This window comes from Hydra vulgaris, chromosome 03 (genome assembly GCF_038396675.1).
Source record: "Hydra vulgaris chromosome 03, alternate assembly HydraT2T_AEP".
Taxonomy (NCBI): Eukaryota; Metazoa; Cnidaria; class Hydrozoa; order Anthoathecata; family Hydridae; genus Hydra; species Hydra vulgaris.
In genome coordinates this window covers 6,899,821-6,912,500 of record NC_088922.1, presented here as the reverse complement: position 1 = coordinate 6,912,500, position 12,680 = coordinate 6,899,821, and positions in this window count along the sequence as shown.

The following is a 12,680-nucleotide window of genomic DNA, read 5'->3' as shown; positions in this document are numbered from 1 at the left end:
GTTTGGACTGATTAAACTGTTTTAATCAGTCCAAACTGCTTTGGCAACCGAAACTGGAGAACAATGTTATAAATATGGCTTTATAATAGTAGAGAAAACTTTAACTAAGATGAAAAAATTGTCAAGTTGAAAAATAAAGTTTTAAAATTAAGTATACTTTGGAGTTAAGGTTATAGTTCATAGTCAATCCAAGATTTTTTGGTTCGGAAGACCAAGTTAAATTGTAATCACCCGGACTATAGTTATCTTTTATACTTTTGCGCAATAAAGTTTAATTTACCAGTTATAATGACGTAATGTAATGAAGTTTTAATTGCATAATGTATGCTATTCTATGTGCAAAACACATACTGCTAACAATGTTTAGTTGCTATATTTTTACTCTGAGTACAACCCTAATAAGAGCAACAGATAAATCTTGGCTATGATTTATGTCATGACACAAACTATATAACTTGGAATCAACCGTATAAAGTTTAAAGATCAACTAAGGCTGTTAGTTGGGGCTGTTAAATGATTAAAATATATAAAAAAATAATGTTAGTTTTAACACACGATTGATACAGCTTGTAACAACTCCAATTGTTACAAACTGTATCGACCGAAACTGCTGAGGTCAGTTAATGTTTATAACAATTGACATGAATAGTTCAAAATTTAATTGAAGACATTTAGATTTTAAGACTCACACATATTTTTTCTTAACTTTTGTTTCAAAGTTATTTCATATTAAAATTAATCTTATATTTGTTAACATTGAATGTTAATCAATTTTGCAAACAATATGAAATAGCGTTTCCAGAAAAAAGCAAGAAAAAAAATCATAAATACCAAGTCATTTCAAACTCCCTGAATGAGCTCTCAAAGGCTTACTAAAATCTACAATAAAGAAAGAAAAAATTATATATAAAATATCTTATCAAAAAAACCCTATATAAATGAAATAACTTTAAAATTATAAAAAATATATTCAAAAAAACCAATAGGTACTCAAAAAAGCTTTATTATGCTCAGTCATTATAAAAAAAAACCCCATTGGAAACATTAAAAAAAAAATGGAATGAAATTAAGGACTTAATTGGAAAAAATAATTATTTTATGATAAAAATTAGTCTACTATAAATCAATTATAACTGAAGAACTAGAAATCTACTTTGTTAGTTGTGGCATAAATTTAGCTGCAAAAGTACCTACTAATTTGCGGACAGGCTGATATATTAAAAAATTTCAATTAGAAAGTTGAAATTTTCTAATATTTCACCACATTTTTCACTAATGTCAGCATTTTATATACCGAGGTTTTTATGTTTACAACTATGTTTTGAAAAATTATTGATTATTTAATCAATGCATTTTAATTGATTTATAAAGTAACAATTTTTGATGAGTTTAAAAATTTGGGGACATATACAAAAAAATCAAATTTTAGATCAAAGGTTTATAGAAAAGCAAAACCACATTAGTATTTTGTATGATATTTTTTACAATCGAAACGACTTGCATTCTTGAGATATAAAGCCAATTAAATTAATACAAAAATCAATGGGAATTGAATCCAATATTTCTTTAACTTTTCTGATTTAATCAGCATGATATATTAGATGTGTAAAATTTGGCAGTTAACACTCTACCATAAATTATCAATGGAATTTAAGTCAGTTGATTAAGATGGCCACTTTAAAACACAAACTTTAATCTTCTTGAAGAAGTCTTGAACCAATTTGGCTATGCATTTTGAATTGTGATCCTGTTGTTATATCTATTCTCGAGGCATACCTGATTCGATATAATCTAAACATCTTAATATTGTTTTACTAATTAAAAAGATTTTTTGACTATAGTTGACTACTCCACTTTAAATGCTGTGATGCAAATCTTCTTGGGCGTTTTAAGTTTTTAAGGAAATCAATGGGTTTTTAGCTGGATGTCTTCCAAATAAGTTTTCATGACGTAGACAACGTTTTTTAGTAGAAGTACTAGAATTTATTCCATTGAAACATCTCTTTGTACATTTATATCAACAACTGTCAAACAGAGATTTTTGTTGCTTAGTTTTAGGAGCTTTTTATTTAATATATTATAACAATATGATGTTTTACATAGTCTTCCTGATTTCTTTATATTCTTTGTAGATACAATCAATTGTATTTTATCTCAAAAAAATTTTGTACTTTATCTCAACAATCAGGCTTCTTCAACAATTTCAACAATTCAGAGACTTCTGAAGAATCTTTAACAGTGTCTATAATAACGGCAAATCTGTTATTCTACCTCTCTTGGATGGTTTCAATTTGTTACCTCACCTATAAAAAAGCTGAATTATTTTATAAGAACTTTTCATCAATCTTATCTCTTGATTTCACTAACTACATCCTACATGATGTAGCCGACAAACAGGTTGATCGAATTGCTTGAAATTCCAATCACTTAAGCTTCTGTATCTAAAGCGATTTTCTACTTAGACTCTTCTACAGCTTGTGGCCTGGAAAAAATACATGTTATTGTCTTGCAGATGTGATCTCCGGAGCTGTTGTCTATACTTTCAAAACTATTTAAGAAGTGCTTATAGTCTTGTTTTCCAGCCTGGAGGAAAACGGCACCTGTTATCCCTGTTTATAAAATTTATGAATAGCGATCTGACTCGTCAAACTACCATCCCATTAGTCTATAATAAGCAAGATCTTGAGTCTTTAATTAACAAATACTTAATCTCTTGAATCTCATAACTTACTTTCTGACCATCAATATGGTCTGATGAAATATGCTCTGATGAGTTGCCCTCTGATTTATCAACTGAAGAACTTGAAAGGGCATTCAAATCTATTAAAAAGAATAAATCATGTGGATCAGATGAAATAAACAGAAACGTGATTATAGATTGTTTCGAGCAATTAAAAGATGTTCTCTTTAAAGTTTTTAGCCCATCAATTAAACAAGGAATTTTTCCAGAGTAATTAAAAATTGCTAAAGTGACTCCTATTTATAAAGAGGGCGATCAATCTAAAATAACAAACTATCGTCCCATTTCTGTGCTTTCTATATTTTCGAAAGTTTTAGAAAGAATTATGTGTAACAGAGTATACAAACATCTTGACAAAAATAACTTACTATACGCTAATCAGTTTGGTTTTAAAAAGGATAACTCAACGGAGCATGCCATCATCCAATTTTTAAATGAATCTCAAAATCTTTTGAACAATCAAAATATACTTTAGGTATTTTTATTGACCTATTGAAAGCCTTCGATACGGTCAACCATCACAGTTTACTTGAAAAGCTGAAATACTATGGAATAAATAAACAAGTGTTAAGGTGGTTCAAAAGTTACTTATCGAATAGAAAACAATTTGTTATTGGTAATGACAGCTATCAAAACAATTGTCTAAATATAACATGCGGGGTTCCACAAGGTTCAATCCTTGGACCACTCCTTTTTTTAATCTATATAAACGATCTAAATAAAGCAACTAATCTGATGAGCATCATGTTCGCAGATGATACTAATTTATTTGTCTCTAAGAGTGATATTAACGAACTTTTTGCTACAGCAAATAAAGAACTTGAAAATTTATCCCACTGGTTCAAATCTAATAAACTAACACTAAACACCGAAAAAACTAAATGAACACTTTTTCATTCGCTTAAGAAAAAAAATTCCTTACCCTCAAATTTGCCTCAAATCTTTATTGAAAATATTGAAGTTAAAAGAGATCCCGTCACCAAATTTCTAGGTGTTTATCTCGATGAGAACATTACTTGGAATCAACACATTAATTATATATGCTCTAAAGTCTCTAAAAACATTGGAGTTTTATACAAAGCTCGAAATTATCTCAATAAGATAAATTTAAGACAACTCTATTTCTCATTTATTCATTGTTACTTAAACTATGCAAATATTGCCTGGGGAAGTACTGAAAAAAGTAAACTACAACGTCTTTATCGCTGTCAGAAACGGGCAATTCGCATAATTAACTTTGCTGATCGTTTTTCTCATTGTAAACCTTACTTTATTGAAATGAGAATTTTAAATATATATGAACTCAACGTCTTGAAAATTTTATGTTTTGTTTATATGTGGAAAAACAATCTATCTCCTCCAGTCTTTAAAGATCTCTTCAATTTAAAACCAACCAACAAATACGAACTTAGAAACATAAATTTTTAAGAATAACCTTTTTGTCACACACATTTTAATCAATTCTGTCTTGCCTATCGTGCGCCACACCTGTGAAATAAACTTGTTTTGCCAAATTTTGATTTTGATCTAACTAATTCTCTTCATCTTTTTAAAAACAAAGCAAAAAATTTTATTCTTTCTCAAGATAACATTGTACAATATTACTAATCACTTGAAAAAATTTAATTTCTTGTTATTTTAACTTAACTTTTTTTTCTTATTTCTTTCTCACGTTTTGTATTTGATATTGTTTACGATATTTTGCTAGTTTATATTATTTACTGTTTAACTTGTGTAAAAGATTAATATATATGTATTCTTCATAATACCTTGCACTTCACAATTATTGTAAATAAAAAAATATTAAGAAAGATGTAAAAAACTATATATTTTATTATATTTTATAATGTCCTGATGACAAGATCCTTGTGATCTTCTTTCGGAAACCTAGTTTATATTGTTAGTCTGCTATATTTTTATATTTGTAAAAGTATTTTAACAGTTTATTTTATTGTATAACGACTGACTTTGTAAACTGAAATAAAAAAAAAATAAAAAAAATAAAAAATACTAGATAAAGGCAAAATAGAGAAAACAAAGGTTAGCGTAAAAAACATATTTTGTAAATTCACAAACTGATAGTATTCAATAACCAAGGTCATGGTTAAGGTTTAACCTTGAGAATAACCATAGGGAGTTAGGAAGCAGTTGTACTTAGAAGCCATTTTGAAAATTTAATGAACATTTTAAAATTTATTTTAACAAAAATGGAAAGATAATACTTTAGAACGTAATTGTTATAGTGCCTTAATTTCACGTTTTTAAGGAAAGGGTGAGCCTTACTAACTAACCACAGCATCTCAGTAAACGCAGAGACGTCTAGAATATTAAGTTAAAATTGGTTAAAAAATGGATAAAACTTTTAGCGACCAATTATTGACTAAAAATTGACGGTTGATTAAATCGACAATTTAGAATATTGACTAACATAAATTATTACTCTAAACGTTTAGTAAACGTTTTATAAAAGTATACGTTAAGATAAAGCGTATTTCACAAACCTAATAATTTATACATTTATTAAACATCGATTAAACGTTTAAAATATTGGCTAGCATAAGTCAATATTGTAAACATTTAATAAGGTTTTTTAGACTTTTTTATTTATAACTTTAGTTTATAATTAAAAAATTTAAACAACTTTTTAAATTCTTATAACCACATTGCAAGAAAAATTATTGCATCCCAAGTGATCTTGTAACAATTTTTAAAAGTACATTACTAAAAATGTGTGGCCGTACATTACTAAAACTGTGCGGCCGTGGCGCAGTGGTTAGAACGCTTGCTTTATAAGCAGGAGATCCAGGTTCGAAACGAGCTCTGGACAAATTTTCGCGTCACGGTAAGGAAAGAGGCGTGAACTTCCTGGTTAAATGCACATCCGCGGTGCTCTGTGACAAGACCGTTGGGACTTCTTGGGGCACCTAAAAAAAAAAAAAATAAAAAAAAAATAAAAAAAAAAAAAAAAACATTGACAATTTAGATTGAAAAAATAATTACTTTACTACACCATACAATAAATTAATAACATATTGCATAGGCGTATTTTATACTATTCTATTAATATATAATAATAATTTATCATTACAACTTTAACTAAACTTTGTTTCGAAATTAAAAATATTGTAAGGAATTTGAACCAGAAACGGTTCATTTTCGTTACGATATTTTTCTGCAGGTTTTCTGCATTTAATGTGGCAGTTTTTTGCATTTAATCTGGCGGTTTTTTGCATTCAATCTGTCAGTTTTTCTTTATCATGATAAATAGGTTTGCTTTTATTCCTTCATTTAATTTAACTTTCTTATATACAAATTAAGCCCGTTTTCTATTTAATTTTTCAAAACTCTAAAATAAATAACGCACGAAGACAATGAAATTAATGTTGAAATAAGAAATTTGATCATTAATCTTGTAATTAACGGAGGGAAAAAGTATACAGAACTATCGAACTCGTTTATAGAAGTGAGACTTCAATACGATGCCTGGTTCATCTATATATATCAACAGGTAATACCAATATCTTAGAGGTGGTTTTTGACAGACAGGTTGTACTGAGGACATAAGTTAATAAAATTTCGGAGATACCAGAAACTGTAATCTATACGAGATCAAGGTAGAATTTGGAATTGATGTCAGTGTCTCCACACTATGGCGATGGTTGAAAAAGTTGAACTACAAATATAAAATTTTAAGACCTATTAGTGAAAGACACAATACTGCAGAGGTAAAAGAAGAAAGAAAAACATATGTTTCATGGTATTGAAACTTGACATTGCAACAAAGTTACAGAAATACCATTTGTAATGATGAAAGTTTGTTCAATCTTGATACGATAAGAAACCACGGATAAGAACCAACGTGTATTGTCATCAAGAGGCCGTAACATAGCCATGATACTAGCATTAAATTGTTTAACGTAGTCCACAGTGAAGCAACAATTGGCAAAGGGGTAACAGCAGATATCTTTAAAGGATATCTGATAAGCAGATATCTTTAAATACACTTAAAAAGAAAAAATAGTTTAACTTGGTGATGGACAACGTTAACTTTCATCATTCATTATCAGACTTTTATGATAGTTATTCTTATGTTTTTTACCCCGATACTCACCTTTTCTAAACCCTTGTGAAGACACATTGTCGAAAATTAATCATACTAAAAGAGGACAAATAGCTCCGATCGAAAATAAAAATTTATTAGAACGAATGAGGAACGGTTGTGAGCACATTACTGAACATGATCTTTCAAACTTCGTGAGACACTGCGAATCTTTTCTTACGCAATGTGTTAATGGAGGTGACATTAATAGGGAATAAAATCGTAATTTTTAAAAATTTGTATTTTTATTACTAATCATTTAAGCGATTCATAGCATGCATTATAAAGTTTATATAAATTTTAAAACCGCCAGATTGAATGCAAAAAACCGCCAAATTAAATGCAGAAACCCGTCAGTTTAAATGCAAAAACCGTCAGATTACATGCAAAAACCCGTCAGTTTAAATGCAAAAAACCGCCAGATTAAATGAAAAAACCCGTCAGTTTAAATGCAAATTTAGAAGAGTGGAAAGATAAATACAAAATCTCAGAGAAATATTATTATTGAGATAAAATTACAAAGTTAATTAAAAATACAAAATATACAAGTATATAATTCAAAATATTAAAAAAATGTACATCGCTTGTTTTTTTTTCCTTTTTAAAAGTGTAAAAAACTTTTTTTTTTAAAGAAACTTTAGAGTAAAACCGGGTCAAACAGCACACTAATCAATAAAAATTAAATAACTTTTTTATTTTTCATTTTTTTTTTCTTTTTTTTGTTATTCGATAAGGTAATAAAAAACTACGTAAGATAATATAAATATGTGTTAAAAAAATAATAATAAAGTTTTCGAAAATATTAAATGTAAAGCAAAAAAAATTGTGCGGTTTTAGGCGACATTCTGATAAAATCGCACACTTGAGAAAACATTGAAATTTTTAAATTTAACTTTTTTTATTATTATTTTTTTAATACAACTAATATTCAAGAAACTATATTAAAGTCTTTACATTATTTGTAACAAAAAAATTTAGTTCCATCTACATATTTCTTTGGTAAACATGTTTCTTTGCACAACCGTTCCCGACTCATCGAATTCTTGCATTGCAACATTTCTGTGTGTAACTGTACTCTACACTTTTTACGTTTTGCAACTTTTAATCGTTTGGCAGATGGTAGTTGTTCTTCATTACTGTTTTGCTGAGGTTGCTCAGCATTGTTATGCTCAGGCATTTGAGTACTTGGCATAGAAGGTCTACGCTTTGCGTTAAGTTTAGCAACTTTCACGACTTCCTTTGTTGCTTTTAATTCTTTTTGTTTGAGGAACTCGATCACATTTTCTTCGGTAAAACATTTTCCGCCAAGTTTTGACATGTTGCACTGTTTCGATTTCTTAACGTGCAATTGATTTCTGGCTTGAAAAAACTGCTTCAACTTAATCTCGATAATGTTTTTGCAACGCTCAACACATGTTTAACACCTATCAAAACTTGAAGCTGGTGTAGTTGAGAAAGATGGTAATTGGTGTGTAGTTGGAGTAGGTGCTGCGGCGGCTGTTGAAGATGATGAACCTGTGTCTTAGCAAGGTGGTGTAGGTGCTGTGGAGGGTGCTAAAGTTGATGAAGGTGGATTAAACGTTTGTATGATTGCTAATGCCTTGTGATTTATGTTCTTTTTATTAAGTGAAAATAAGTGAGTGTACTGGAAACGAGCGATTGGATGCAAGCGTGTAAAACATTTACCACTCTCGTACAGCAGTTTGAGTAACGGTGGAAAATTTTGTTTATCTAAATTCTTACATTTTGAGTTTTTGTAATACTTTGTAAGAATTTTTTTCCATTCTTGTTTGACATGACAATAGACACCTCTATCCAATGGTTGTTGAATATGTGAAGAATGCTCTGGTAGACAAATCAAAATTATGTTGTGTTTTTTGCACAGCAATACAGCTTCCAAAGTAATGTAAGTTGTAATACTAAAGTATGAATGCCACCAATTTGCTCAAGTTCGGGTATGAGTACTTCTTTTAGCCATTCAATAAACGTATCGTGCTCCATCCAACCTGATTTTGAAATTGAATATTTGCCCAGTCAGGACGAAAGCTTTTTTTGACTTTGTATATCACAAATGGGGGTGCAAAATTCCCGTCAGCGTTGCAGCAATTGTTTACAGTATAATGAATTTTGTCAATGTTGCCAGTAAGTTTAAATGCACGTCTCGTCTCTTTTCGACACACAACGGTTGCTTCGCCTTGATCACCCAAAAAACCTGTTTTATCAAAATTCCAAATATGCGACCCAGAAGTTGTGCCAGTTTGTTGGTATTGCTTGGCGACGCATTCAAAACAATAATCAATTATTTCTAGCGTACAAGAAGCGGCTCATTTAGATGCTAAGTTATCCGCTTTTCTTGATGAAGTTTCTTTTGACCGTTTCTTCGTAAAGGCGTAAAACCAGTTTACCAGGTTTGCCATTTTTGAATAAGTGCTATTGACCTTCGCGTTTAATGTAGACACATACAAATTCTAGGATTTCATTTCGGGTTAAACCATAATTCCCAGTCACCAAGTAATTGTAACGCATACACCATCAATCTTTCTGTTTCATTTGAGAGTACGTTTTTGTACCTGAGCCATGGAAGCCTTTGTTGTTGTTATTTTTGCGATCTTTGAGCGTTGAGACTGGAACGCCATGTTTGAATGCAGCTTTTCTCAGTGATGTTTTAATCTCTTTCATACCATTTAATGCGGCTAGTACATCATCTTCCTTGTATGCCTTTGTTTTTTTGTTGACATTTTAAAGTGAGTGGGTTATATTGAATTGAGTGAGTGATGGTTATATTGAGAAATAATATAATAGTTAGTTTTTAATGAGTAAGAGATGATTAAATAAATAAATAACATTATAGGTTACTTTTAATTAAACCAGAATTAACACTAAGTTGATTAGATAAAGATAGGCGCTTAGTCACTTGCGAAAAACTAAACTAAGTAATTAATCGAATGTGTGGTTTTATCAGAAAAAAGAGTTTTTTTTAGTTTTTTGATTTTTAACTTAACTTTTTGTTCTAGCTGCATAAAAATTATACTATCTAGGTACGTGTGCAAAATTTTTAAACTATTCAAATATTTAATTATTATACATCATTGTAAAGAGCTTTAAACCAGTATAACAATGGTGAAAATTTCATAAAAAACGAATGATTCTGCTAAAAGTTATGCCCATTTAAGTGTCAAAAGTTCATAATAAGGAATGCTTAAGAAAACTGCAACCAACTTAAAAAATTAGCGTTCGGCTTAAGTTGTTTTACAATAGAATTTCATTGTTTAGTTTTCAGCGCACTACTTTGCCTCGCTTATATTTTTATTCAACTTAACAGAAAAAAATTAATGTTGTTTAAGGTGGTAGACCACTAATAAAAAAAATCCTTCAAAAATTACATTTTAGAAATTATTTTTATATAAGTTGATTAAAATTTACATTTTAATGACAAATTTTTTTTTTTTGATTATTAAATGGTTTGAGAAATTTGGTCCCAAAATAGGGTTATTTCGTCGCGGTGAATATCTCAAAAACTATGTATGGTATCAACTTGAAATTTTTTAGACTTGCTTTTAATATAATCAAAAAGATCCTGTATCAAAACAAAAGAAAAACATTAAACAGTTTTTTTTTTAATAAAAAGAACACTTCGAAAACAAAAAGGGGCATTTTTGACCATATTTGGACTTTAATATCTTTTTACCGAGTTATCATAATGCAATAAAAGTGGTAGGGACATCCATAATAACTAAAGGAACAACTCCTGAAAATTTTATGAAAATCAGTTAAGAGAATCAAGAGATAATTTCCGCAAAGTCGTGAATTTTAAGGAACTGAGAAAAACACATTTAAACAAAAAAAAACATTAAACACTTCAAATAAAAATATAAAAACACAAAAAAAAACCTATTGACAAATATTATCTTATTATAAACGTGTTGTGTAGTAATACTAACGCAAAATTAAAATAAAATATGTTTATAAAAAGTGATAATATTAATAAACAATACTATTATTAAAGTAGTATTTCAGTTTGAAAAAAAAAGTTTTTCTTTTGATTTGCGATTTAGTTTCAATTTTAACTCTTATCAACTTAATTAAATATTTGTTTATAGTAAATAAATAAAAAGTAAATATAAACTAAAATTCTCCTGCACCATAACATAAACTCTCTTCTTCCTTATCTTTGTCCAAAAATTCCTTACGAATACTTCGTAACTGCTTTCGCCTGCTTTTTTCCTTTTCATTACATTTTTTTTCCATATTTTTAACTCTTTTCAAATCAGATGATGCCAAAAAACTTGAAGAACAATACCCTGGTTTTAAAAAAAGTTTTTCAAAAACTCTATTGATACCATTAAGTCCATCATTAAAATTAATGATTGCAGAACAGCAACCTAAATTTAATACATCAATTCCAACAAAAACATCTTTTGGACAATGTTTCCAAACTAAAGCATTTAAAGACTTGTTGTTATTTTGTGTTGATCCATTCACCTTTTTTAACTGTCTGTCCTGGATAGGGATTAGCTGCAAGTATGGATGGATACGAGGAAGAATCACCATCACCAATGTATCGAACATATCTTAATTTTCTTGCCTCAATAGAGGACTGAAAACATTCACCAATACCCTTTGCCTCCATTGATCCAGATGATCCTTTGTGATTAATTGAGCAGACATGATTGTCTTAAACATCATATATTTTGAAGAACCTTTGTGTGCATTCCAATACTCACAAGATTTGCACTTCTTAGAAAGTATGCGATAATCTATACATTTTCCATTTGTTTTGCTAATTATAGTAACTAATCCATTGAGTGATGAGTATCCTCTCTTTTACCAAGCTCCGTCCCCTAAAATGTCCTTGTCGATTACAATATGATCATCATAATTTTTTTTAAAACTTATTATTCGTACATCTTTAGCTGCATCATTCATGCTCGCTTCGGCAATGTAATTGTAAGAGTTGGCAATTTCTTCGTTTAACGAGTTAAAAGAAGATTTGTTCATAGGACAGGCATATTCATTAAACCACAAAACTTTTAAATACTATTTAATGTTATTTGTATTAATGTAATTTATATTATAATTTTGTAAATTGTAGTTTGTTTTTTGTTTTTAAATACTTTTTAAAAGATTAATCGAAAATTGACTATATATATGTGGACATATATATAGTCATTTTATTTATTTTATTTTTTTAGGTTTATTTATTATTTATTGTTTTTAACGATTTTCATGTGAGTGTGTATTGTCTATAATTCGCGACGTTAGAGTTATCTTGTTCTATCTCCACTTTTTGAAAAAATTGAGTTATTGATAGTGTTGTGTACCTCAGAATAATGTTTTTCTACTGTATTGAAATCTAAGAAATAAATAAAAAAGTTGCTGAGAAAACATAAATTATAAAAAAAATTTTGTATGCCGTCTCCTAAAATCTTTATTTTTCAAATCGTTTTATCTCAAAACTCAAAAATGTGGAGATAGAACAAGATAATTCTAACGTCGCGAATTGTTAAATGTGTTGATTTTAATTAGTTTATTCTTGTTAAAACTATTGTAACCATCAACAAAAAATAAAGTTTTTAAATTAAATTAAAAAATTAAAAAAACTAGAGTATCCTTTACCTATTTCTCGAAAAGCTAATATTATTTATAAATTAACATCAAAAGTTTTCGGACCGGCTTTTACTGGTTTGCTTATAGTTTTACTAGAATAAAACTTTTGCTCCCATTGGCAAGATGCACATAAAATAAATATACAGTGTGATAAACCTTTTATCACACTGTATATTTATTTTATGTGCATCTTGCCAAATATTCTAAATTATACTTTTTTAAACCTAAAGTTTA